Source organism: Pseudonaja textilis, chromosome 1 (genome assembly GCF_049901715.1).
Source record: "Pseudonaja textilis isolate UNSWEBS1 chromosome 1, rPseTex1.2, whole genome shotgun sequence".
Classification (NCBI taxonomy): domain Eukaryota; kingdom Metazoa; phylum Chordata; class Lepidosauria; order Squamata; family Elapidae; genus Pseudonaja; species Pseudonaja textilis.
Genome location: NC_141990.1, coordinates 194,504,671 through 194,516,619, shown reverse-complemented (window position 1 = coordinate 194,516,619; position 11,949 = coordinate 194,504,671). Strand labels below are relative to the sequence as shown.

Below are 11,949 nucleotides of genomic sequence, written 5' to 3'. Positions count from 1 at the left end.
GAGGGAACTTAGCTGATTCATGAGTTTGAAATATTCCTGTAATAGTGGAGAATTTGGTTGTATTGTGCATGTTAAAGCCAGTATACACCCCAAATACGATCTTCTTTGAAATAACATATTAATTTAGTCATTTTGACCCTTTCCTCACCCTTCTAAATGGAAAAGCATTTGTCCTTCTAATTTGGGTCTGTTCCCTTTGCTAAAATGAATGGAGAAGACTTGACAAGCAAGTAGCTCTTTTGATGAAACCCTTAGTCAGCAAACCTCCAGTGAATCAGACTGGATCTATACAACATGTGTTCTCCATATACGCAAAGACTATCAAAAAGGTACAGCACAAACAGCCCAATCAAGTCAATGGCACTATACATCCATTTATACTGTACAAATAGCCCCTTTAAAATTCTTCACTAAAATTAGCAAGAGCTACAACTTTATGCACATAACTTCATGCAAAATCTTTCTGTTCATTTGCTAGTAGCAAGAAAACTAGTGCTGCAATCCAATGGCACTTAACTTCTAATTATCAACTAATTCTGAACTCTTACAAGCCTACCATTAGTAAGCAAAATTAAAATTAGATTAAAGATTAAAGAAAATAATATTACATTGTGAAATATTCCTATATGAAATTTCTAAGAATTCTTTGAAATGAATACCTCTGGTTTCGAGTGGTAGAAAAATTGCCAAATACACATACTTATGCTACAGATTCTTTGCCTATTGGAGGTGTACAAAGTATTAGAAAGAGCATTCACAAGACTTTAGTGTGAAGCATTTCTGGTCTTTTCTAAGGTTCTTTGAAAACTCTATCCAGATGTGTATGCATACACAGACACATCCCTTTTGTCAATTAATATATTCAGTAGCAGAGATTGCAAAACAGCTCTTAAATGCTTTGCATATCCCTATCTACTCTGGATGGTCAGAAGAGTGGGAGAGAGAAAAATACGTGTGAATGCATGAACCGAATTGGAAATTAAATATATTGCTGACCACAAGTTTTTTGGTGAGCTAACTATTCAATATTGTATCGATTATTCGGCATCTGAAAAATAATTCTACTCAAAGGCCAGAAGCCCATCTCTAATTCTACAGAGGAATTATTGAGTCGGTCATCTGCACCTCTATAACTGTCTGGTTTGGTTCTGCAGCCCAGCAGGACAGACACAGACTTCAGAGAGTAATTAGGACTGCAGAAAAAAAACAGTTACTACCAACCTGCCTTCCCTCGAGGACCTGTACACTGCAGGAGTCAAAAAGAGGGCTGTGAAAATATTTACAGACCCCCTCACATCCTGGACATAAACTGTTTCAACTCTTACCCTCAAAACGACAGCTACAGAGCACTGCACACCAGAACCAGACACAAGGACATTTTTTCCCTTAATGCCATCACTCTGTCCAACTATTTACAAAGTCTGCACTACTATTACTCTTAATCTTCTCATCACTCCTTATCACCCATCCCCTCCCACTTGTGACTGTATGACTGTAATTCTGTTGCTTGTATCCTTACGATTTATATTGACAGTTTCCTAGTATCATTTGATTGCTTATTGTACCCTATGACTATTAAGTGTTGTACCTTACACTGAGAGCATTTGCACCAAGACAAATTCCTTGTGTGTCCAATCACACTTTGCCAATAAAGAATTCTATCCATCCATCCATCCATCCATCCAATTACACCATGGGACTTCCCTTTGCTCTCCTCCCCACATGCATGCCCCAATTCTAATCTAGAGCAGGCACCAATTAGATCAAAATACACAAGGATAATATTTATGGTTTCACAACTGGATAACTCACAATCACCTTCCCATGAGAGTAGATTCACTGAAAGCATCTTTCTTGGGAAAAAAACTGTTGGTGCTGCAGCATTTCATTGGCTGAGGGAAACCAAGACCTGTGGGTGTTATTTCTCTGGGGTGTTTTAAGCCGCCTGGAATGGCCTCTCCGAGGGTAAAATTGATTTTATGCAGAAGAGCTTTCCAGAAGTCAGTTATAAACCTATCTATTTTAGAGGGCTTTGGGATGTTTTTGTAATGTTGTTATGTGACTTGAACAATCTGATTATTTATAGCTTACTGTGAACATTCTAATCATACATTATTGTCATTAACCATCAAGAGTCACAAGGTGTGTGGTAGGTAGATTTAATAACTGAAACAAATAATTTTTTCAGGCTGAAAGAAATTTCTTTCTAGCCAAACATAGGATCAAATTATCCATTATATTACAATTATACTGTAGTTAGCAGATATCCTTTTGCTTTTTATCACTGGGAGTGAGAGAGGTTTTAATTAGTAGTTCTTATCTAATGAGTATTGAGGTAATTTAAAATTTTCTGGACTTCTTGATTTTACTGGTCTCTCTTCCACAACACACGTAATATGTGTATGATATATGACACATAAGGTATATGACTTAAGGAAGAAAGTCTCAAATAGTTCCCCCCCCCAGGATGGGAAACTGCCCCATAACTAATAGAGTTACTATTGGTGCAAGCAAGGTTTGTTGGGGTCACATATTCAAAATAAAAATGGATCCCAGTTTCAATAAGAAAAATCAAGATGAGCTGCTGGGCTTAACATAGCTTCATAATCAGCCACATTGAACATTATTGGATTACGAACATGATCAACTTCAATCCCCTTCGATTCATGGGCCTACTCTAAGTTTAAGTATATCTGCAGCCTTCACACCCACATACACAAAACGCACACAAAATAATGAACCATCTTGAAAACAGCTCAAACAATATTCCAAGAATTAAGCAACTGGCATAACTTTGCGGAAGGATGCTTTCTATTCTGCTTGACCCTGGCTGTTCTGAGTTTTAATAGCAACCCCTGGTTGATCTTTTTAACTAAAGATGCTAGGACTTCTACATGCAAAGCACAGACTCTCTCACTGAGCTATGGATCACTGGAACCAAGACTCTCTCTCTCTTACTCTGCCTTTACTCGGGCCCAGTGACTGAATAGGATTGTGCCCTGAGCTGGAAGATCCTCCTTTGAATCCCAGTTCAGCAGCCACAAAGTCACTGGATAAGATTAAAAAATCCATTTTTCTCTTAGCTTCAGGTCTCCAAATAGAATATGTTGTTAATGATATTTATCATTCAGATAAGTGTGGGATGCTTTGAATACTTGAAATGTGCTATACAAACGCTATTCTTATTTTAATAATTCTCCCAATTGTTTTCTCCCCTGACTATAAACAGTGCATATGAAATGTTTTGCTTAACAATCTATCTTACAGAAATATGCACCTTCTTCACTGCTTGATTTCATTAAAGCACTGATTCATTTGCAGATCAATTTTCAAGCAGCCTTCCAATGCAAATACATAATTGTCCGTCTTACTAACTTTGTCAGCATTTTTCCTGCCTATCCCAGCATTTTTTAAATACATTTATTTTCAAAATAAAAGATCAGAGGTTTGTTGTCAAAAAGTGTTCAATATAAACGATCAACTAGCAAATCCCTCAAGGTAATAACATGGGAAAGCCTCAACTACAATTTCCAAATACAGACATTTCTGCTAATGCTTCTCCTCCTTCAAAGCAGATTAGTGCCTTCCCAATATTCAGCTCACTACAATAAAGACAAATATACTTCTAATCCTATAACAGAGAAAATCTGTGAATTATGTTGCATTCTAGGCCTTAATCTATTACATACAAGACTATTGTTTTCCATTGGACTTAAGTGTGCCGAACTGTGCTGGATTGTGATAATTACTTTTAAAGCTGAAATGCACTCTTGAAAATAAATAACAGCATGTAGCCAATCTTAGTCACTACTCCTCTACCTATGAAGGCTAGAAGGAGAATGGTGTCAGTATTGAGACTGTTTTTATCCTACTGTGTTCTTCTTATAAGTTTTAAAGTCTTTTATGCTTCATCTTTAGGAACAAACTCTTTATATTCTAGGAAAAAAATAATAAAGATTATTGAGCACCTAGACACAATCAAATCACAGCACATCTTTCCACTGATTTACAGAGATCCAAAAGAAAGACAGGCCTTTCTTGCAACTGTGATATTCTACATCTTGGGTAGGAACATAAAAGTACAACAAAGACATTAACAATTGCAGTTCAAGCTGGGAGTGACTGTTCTGTTTCAATTCAGTGACACCACTAATGGCTTCTTAGCAGCTCCATGAAATCAACCAGCTGTCAGGCTGATGCATCAGAAGGAACAGTTATGCTCCCCTAAGAAAAAGCAACACATCAGGATGTTTGGCAAAACATCTGCTCCTTTGCACTGCAATTTTATAATAAACATGCAAACAAAGAAATGAAGGAAAAAAGGAGAAAGACACCCAGAAAGCAAATATTTCCCTTGCCCCAATATCTAAATTTGAAATAAGTGTCTGTTGAGGAAGCAAATCAGAACAGAATCAAAACCAGCTATTTGTATGGCAGCTCTTATCTTAGCATTACACCAAAGTTGTAATGGTTTATTCTACAGATCACCAAAAAGACGGTGCATTATTTAACTGATGTACAAACATACTTTAAAAGTGCTGGTACTTATTTTAAAGAAGAAATGAACACCGAGATATAATCTATAACTAATTCTCTCTCAGACACACAAACACATACATATAATACAAACAGAAATGTTAACAATGTCATGATGTACTGTATATGGTACAACAGCTAACTTTAAAACTGGGTCTCAGTTGGAATGTAAATCTACAATATGGTAAATACATATTGTGCAGTTAAAAAGTCCAAGGAACATATTGCTTAGAATATATTTATCTACTAATTTCAGAGAATAACAACAGTACAGCTAATCACCCATTAAAAGAAAAAAGGAAACCAAGAACTCCAAAATTTCAAACCCTTATATTTACTATCTATTACCACTTTTAGGCACAAAACTACAGAGGCATGCATTAACAGGTTATGTTATTACATTTCAAAATCAACATTACTCCAAGAATTAAAAATGTTTTCTTGCTAGAACAGATCTAAACTGTCTGAAATTATTTGAACATTTGAAATGAAACTTAAATATTTAAGACTTCCAACTCTCCCATGTATACCCAATATGGAAAATTGTTGCAATCTAATTTTCTCAGGATTTCATGCTTTACTGATTATATGCATCATAAAATGTGGGCACGGTTTACAATAGGTGTGAGGTATCAAATGTATTAACTGCCATTTTCTTAAACTGCTTATCTTCTGTGGCTCACCATTTATAATCTGTCAAATCTTCCAGGCATTTTTGCATGTATAATTTAAAGCCATCTGTTCTATGTGCTTTTAACTATTTCAACGGTTTCATCTACCTAAGATCCAAATAACTGGCAGCCATTCAATTCAACCAAGCCTTCTGAAGTGGCTTCTTTTCAAAGAAATAAAGGGAAAAAAGGGCAGGCAAGAAAGGAAAAGACATATTAACGTAAATAGTTTAATTTTGTAAACTTGAAAGCATACCTCCAAACCAAGCACAAAAATACACTAAATCTGTTGTTCAGTTTTAACTGTATTGAAGAACTTGACATATTAAAAAGGTTCCTTTTAATTCCAATTTAACTGTAGTAAATGCTGGGTTTTTTTTTCTTTTCTTCTATCCACAAAAACAAAGGAAATGCACATTAAACACAAGGAATTTCATGATATGTTAATGCAGATGTTACTGAGATGTTAGAATAAATACAAAACAAATGCAAGAAGCAGGAAAGTAGAAGCCTGCTTAATGTTTTTATTATTTATGAAGTGCTCAATGTTTCATTAAGTTCTGCTCTATGATCAAGATAACTTTATGAAATGAAAAGCGAAGTCTGTTGAAAAATAAATTGAATAATACTTCTGGTCTCCCTTGTCACAAGCAAAGACATCAAGGTGAGATGATGCAACTAAGATGTTTTGTGTTTTAATCTTGTTAGGGAGCAACTGGGAACTTAACATACTAATAGTATTTTTGATAGCCACTGCACCTGGGACACAATCCACAGGTCCTTTCCAGAATGGGGGCAGGGTATGGTATTGGTAAACTAAGAAAACCAATCCACAAACTTTTAAAAAAATGTAGCTACAGCCTGATATACTTTTTTTTGTGTGCCCTCAATTATACCAGAAAGATTATTAAGCACTATCCTCAGCTATACTTGGTTCAAGCACAAAACTACAGTATTTGCAAATGGAAATAATACTTAGTTTTCACTCAAGTCTTATTCTTTGTGTAGTATTACCATTTAAACCTGGTAATTAACAACAAAAATATATGGGTGAAAACTGAAACACCACAAAGAATATAGTCTGCCCCATAGAAAACCAATTCTTTCTCCACCTGTCCCAAAAATTCAGGCCGTACAACTGCTTCAGTGCATTTTATAAATGTAAATTATAACCTTCAATCGTAGCTGAAAACTTGCTCGACCAGAAATCCTTTGAAAGAAAACAAACACCCAAGAACGCAACGTTGTAGTAGAGAAAGAAGAGGGAGTATTGGGGAGGGGGATCTCTTTTAAACTTTACATGACGTCACTATCCGTCCTTGTAAGATTGCCTAAACTTTGTGGGTTATTCACCAGGACTTGAACCATTTCATCCTCTTATCCTTTTAAAAGAAACATACACACACACGCAGACCCGGACTTGATTTTTTTTTTTAAAGCCCAAGATGGCGAAAGGCTTGTTGTTTAGAGGGCAGAAAAATGGAGGATATTGTAATATACACAAAGGGATAAATTTCAACAACTCGGCTAAAGGCAGCAGCTGCGTCTCCGGCTTTATAAGGAAGCAACACACACAAAAGACCGGAGGAGGGGGGAGAGAAAGAGAGAGGTTGTTGGAGAAAAGAAAGCAGCAAATGCCCCGAGAAGCAGCTACGACTCCCTCCCCCTTCCCCGCAATCCTTCTTAAGCTTTACCCACACCCCGCTTTTTGCAAAGCGGCCGCAGCCTCGGATTCAACGCCGGCCGGGGCGCGTTTTAAAAAAAAAAGGAAGGAAAAAAAAAGCATTGAAAGCGGGAGGGCGGGAGGGGGAGTTGACTGTGAAAGCGGAGGGGAGGGGAAAGAGACAGGCACGGCCGGGGACCTCGGGGCGAGCGACGAAGCCGCGGACTCCCCCGTGGCCTCCTCCCCCCCCGGGGAGCGGGGGGTGCCTTCTCCCACTCTTGGGGGAGGTGAGGATGGGTGGGTGGGAAGCTAAAGAGGGGAGAGGGCAACCGCCCCCTAGCTGAGGCTGGCTGTCACCCTCAAAGTCGCCTCAGCAAAACGAAGGAGGAAGAAGCGATTCAAGCAGCCAGGCAGGGCGACAGGGCACAAAAGCGCAGCGGCAGAATCTGAAGCGAGGAAGGTCGCGGGCGGGCGGGCGGGCGGGCACCGAAAAAGACTCTCCAGCCCACCCGCCCACCCCTCAGTCAGAGATCAGTCAGAGATTTTTATTGCAAGCCACGGGGTTGGGGTGGGAGGAGGTAGAAGGGTGTTGCAAAAAAAAAAAAAAAGACCGCCTGGCACCGAAGGTGTCCCCCCCACCAACGGTGCGGATCCGCGACTCCAACGCCCCGAGCCCGTGTTAATCTACCCGCCCCTCCCGTCTCTCGGGCGCAAGGTCAGTTTCACTTTGCTCTACTAGTTGAGCCACCGCTAAGGCAGACGCACCGAGCCGGCTACTGATAGTTCCCCCTCGCCTCTCTCTCTCTCTCTCTCTCTCTGTGTGTGTATGTGTGTTTGTATATCCGTCTGTGAATGAACGCGTGAAGAGACCGAAAGATAAGACGGGCACCCAAGCGAACGCCCCTCGGATGCACAAGCCCAGCAGCGCCCCGGCAACAAAGAACTGCCACAGAGGACCGCCAGATACTTCCGAAGCTTCTTCCCCACCCCGAGCGCCATCCTCAGTTTCTCTCCGTCCCTTTTCCTCTGCCACTCCCGCCGCGATCCCCGGGCTTGGAAGCCCAAAGCTCGGGGCGCCTCGGCCGGCAGCACAACTTGCGGCTTCCCCCTTTGAAGCCACCTTTCCTCCCCCCCCCCCCCCCCACCCTCCTCCTCCTCCTCCTCCGGAATCGATTCCAACTCACCTTTGCAATTGAGACGCGGAGCGAGGGCTCGCCTCGCTCCCTCTGCAACAACACGCGCGCACCGCTCCGCTTGTGTGACCTGGATGCTGGGAACGCTGCCTTCCTCCAAACAGGCTGGAGAAGGGAGTGAAGAAAGACCGGGCCGGGGAAGGAGGCGGTTGGAAAAGAGAGAGAGAGAGAGAGAGAGAAAAGGAGGGAGGCGGGGGGGGGGTGTGGAATGAATCTAAGTAGAAGGATTCATGATAGATCTAACACGCCTCGTTCCCGCTCCGTCTCTGCTTTTTAGTTCGTTCCAGCGGCGGCAGCTTAAAGCCGAGTCTCCTCTCCCCCTCAAGGTTTATTCAGCTTCACTTCCAGGCGAAGGCTTCGCCGACCCAAAGTGACGTCAACCAACTCGCTCCTCTCTTTCTAACAATGAAAGTTGCTGTTAAAGAGACCGGGGTGAGGGGGTGTGTGAGAGAGACGAGAGAGAGAGAGAGACAGAAAAAGAGAATTGTTTATCTCTTTTCAGCTTCGGCAATACAGAACCTATCGGGCCAGAGAAGCCGCAACGGCAGGCCGTGGGGGTGGGGGACGGACCCCGGGGGCGCCGTTGCCGCTGGAAGTTCACCCCCTTGCTTTGCTCGCGTTTCGGACGCGTTTCCTCGAGGAGCATCCTCTCAAGTTTGGAAGAAAGTTGAGCCGCTTTGTTTTGGGCAAGGTGGGGGGAGGGGGGGCACCGCACGCTCGCTCGCCCCAAGAAGGAAAGGGGCTGGCCAGACGCGGGATCCCTCAGGCGGGCTCCCGAAGCGAAGGCATCCTGGGCAGCACGCCGGGGGGAAAAAAGGGTCGCTAACATTTTTAGGGATGTGTAAATTGGGGGAAAGGGGGGGCGGGGTTGAGCGATCGGCCCAGAAAGGAGCAGATCCAAATTCCCTCCGGAGTAGGAATGTGCAGGCTATCCAGTGGTGCAGGCACACTCGGAATAAGAGGAAAGGGAGAACCGGTGAACTGGCCGTCCCTCATCGCCCCCCCCCCCCAGCCGATAAATATACTAACTTCCCTCGGCCAATAATAGTCTCCTTTAAATGGAAAGAATATCAAAAGATGTCCCGATAATTCTTTTAAGTAGCATTTTGCATCCTCATTAAAACCACAGCAAGACGGCAAAATGTGTTTTCGGTATCCAAGTCATCAGCTCTTGGCCTTTTTGCTGTCTATAAACGCACTCTAACATATGGGGAAGTGATAGTTATTGTAGACACAGACATCTTACTCCGTCATTTTCCAGAAAAAAAGACCGAGAAATGAAAAATACTTATTTTTTTTAAAAAAATCTGTTTCAATAGTTTCTAAAACCTCTCCTGGCATTGAATTAAAGTCATGCTAAGTCAGGGTTAAAGTACACTGCAAGCAAACCATTGCTTCCTGTAAACTATAAAACATATAACCTTAAACCTACAATGGATGAGAGATTTTGACTAGAAATAGCAAAGTACAGGAAGATATTATTGGTTTTGGCACTCTGAAATTGGAGCATGCAAATTGCTAACAATTGTTTGCCTTGAGTAGGGCCCTCTAAAATCTGCAGGTTTTTTTTTAAACATCAGTTCTGAACAAAAGCTGGTTGCAACATCAAAATTATATGCATATGTAGATACCATTGTCCTGGGTTTCCTCTTCAGACCCTGGCTGTGATTTTAATTGTGCTGGAGGATCTTCATTAGTATTAGCGCATAGAGAGATTTCACAAAGCTGCTTCATTAGGAGAAGAAAAAAAAAACAACTCTTGGCAGGCTAGGTCTTTTTGCATGCAATGAGAATGTCAGCCTTACCTCGGTCATTTGTAACATAATAAGTGCAAGCACAATGATTGCAATGCAAGAACCACTGGGGGAAGGGCTAAATATCCTGCCCATCTAACAAGGCTATCTGAAAAGCTCCTCATTACACAGGAAAATGTATTCCAAAAGAAAATAAATGTGGAAATAATGTCTTAGCAACTTGACAAAATCTCAGTTCATGATCTACAATTTTAATTGTGCAGTTTGTGGTAGTTTGTTTCATTCCTAGTATTCACTTTCAGCAGCAAAATTGTGCTAGCATTTATTGATTTTTTTTGGTGTGTGCTGCCACATTCCCGGAATACAGATTTTAATCATTTCACTATTCCACACTCGGTAATTTCATTATAAAACTGGAGCCTTCCATCCTCAGAAAAGCATTTAATTTCAATGACACACAATTTCTCTTAGCAGTGAACTGTCTGAACAGTAAAAGCTGGCCTATAGTTCAAATGCATAATTTAATCCTGAGTTTCTCCATGCTCTGCATTCCTTTGAAGCTATAATTTGAGTAACTACCTAATAACAGTAATAAGAACAATGATTTCCTTATAATATATTATTAACCCACATTTAATTAACTCAAAGGCCAAAGTCTATACATGTTTGATTGGGTCACTAGTTCTATAACCTCAGAATTTACTAATAATATTCCTGGAGTTAAAATATGGCAAAAGAATATAATGATAAAAATAGACAATCAGATATCTCACTCAGAAAGCTATGGATCAAAAGCTAACACCTTTCTTAGAAAATTAGTTTTTGCCTCTTTTTTAAAAAAAGACAACTGGGTTTTAAAATACACAAAAGTAAACAAGGTTTATGCACAGAGTAAATGGTAAGAGTTTTCAAATCCTGGAAAAAATGCCATCATTGGAAGAAAAAATCTCAGCTAATAATGTCAGGATAAAAACTCAACCACATGTAATACAAAAGGTAAAGAAAAGTCATTTTGTTGTATTGAAAAGTGCAGTATAAAATGTTTATAGTGCTGCAATCCTAATAATTGCATTGCTGAAAATCTAACTATAGATAAAGGAACAACTGCCATCTTAGCAAGCATCAAAAATTTTGACATTGTTGGATTGTCATCTAGAACAAAACACTTGCTCCTCTAGATACACAGAAATCAAGTGTTTGCTTAGTAACTATCATATATCTTAAGATGCTATCCCATTCAGAAGAACAACATTATAGGCAAGCCTCCATCTTTCCCATGCTTTGCTTTTTCGAATGTTACAAGGCATTAAAACAATATTTGCTTCCATTCACTGGAAAGTAAACTATTGGAATTGGGGATGGAGGCTTCAGTTTGCATTTTAAACTATAATAATATCCACTAATTGTGTTTGTAGTCAAAAATCAAGTGGAATTCCCAAAGAAAAAGTGATAGCTATTTTTGGCTTTCAGCTCTTGGGCTCTCAAAATTAATTGTCCCCATGTAAAAAATATATCAAAATGCCTGTTATTGTATGATATCCATATAAGATATAATTCTTTGTTGTATTATGACTGCATATAAGTATAACCCCCCCAATATTGCTAAATAATTCCTAAATATGACTTCGTCATCATAATCTGGGGGTTTTTTTCTTCCCAAAATAGTGGGAAAGTATCTGGGCTAGATGAATTAAGTTTAAACTCATTTCCATCTTTCCAAGTTTTCACCCTTTGTAAAAACACCACTGATATGCCACCTCCTATTTTGGTCCCCTGTTCTTTGCTGTCTCTGCCTTCCTTCTCCAGGAGATGTTTTGACATGCTTCCGTCAATTTTCTGCAATCTACCTAACGGTTACTGACTGTATGGAAATAACTGGAAGAAGACACCTGCTGCAATCATAGAAAAGGAAATTCTTGGAACGTTACCTAGATTTGACATATGTAAAAGAACTCTGTGCATTGATATGTATTTGGTGTGCAAAGCATTCATAGCAAGGTTGTTTTTTTTCCATATTAAATGTGTTTTTTAAGTTTTGTGTGCTGGCGAATTAATATTTAATTAATTGTGATGTAACTCTTAAAGAGCATTGTTTTATTTGAAGTAAGGGTCTCCCAAATCAACATTAGTAT

At 40.0% G+C, this 11,949-nt stretch overlaps 1 protein-coding gene across 15 annotated transcripts in view; it reads right to left on the bottom strand.

Annotated features, from left to right (window-relative positions):
* Window positions 1–9,000, bottom strand: part of BAZ2B (bromodomain adjacent to zinc finger domain 2B) — a 233,378-nt gene extending 224,378 nt beyond the window's left edge. For 2 of the 15 annotated variants that reach the window (XM_087920145.1, XM_087920148.1), the window contains exon 1: window positions 8,055–9,000. The gene's annotated coding sequence lies outside the window, so the exon portion shown is untranslated. Of the gene's footprint in view, window positions 1–6,901; window positions 6,973–8,054 lie in introns of those variants that run through there. The other 13 variants (XM_087920137.1, XM_087920141.1, XM_087920124.1 and 10 more) reach the window with 11 other exon arrangements.
* Window positions 9,001–11,949: the final 2,949 nt, after the last annotated feature.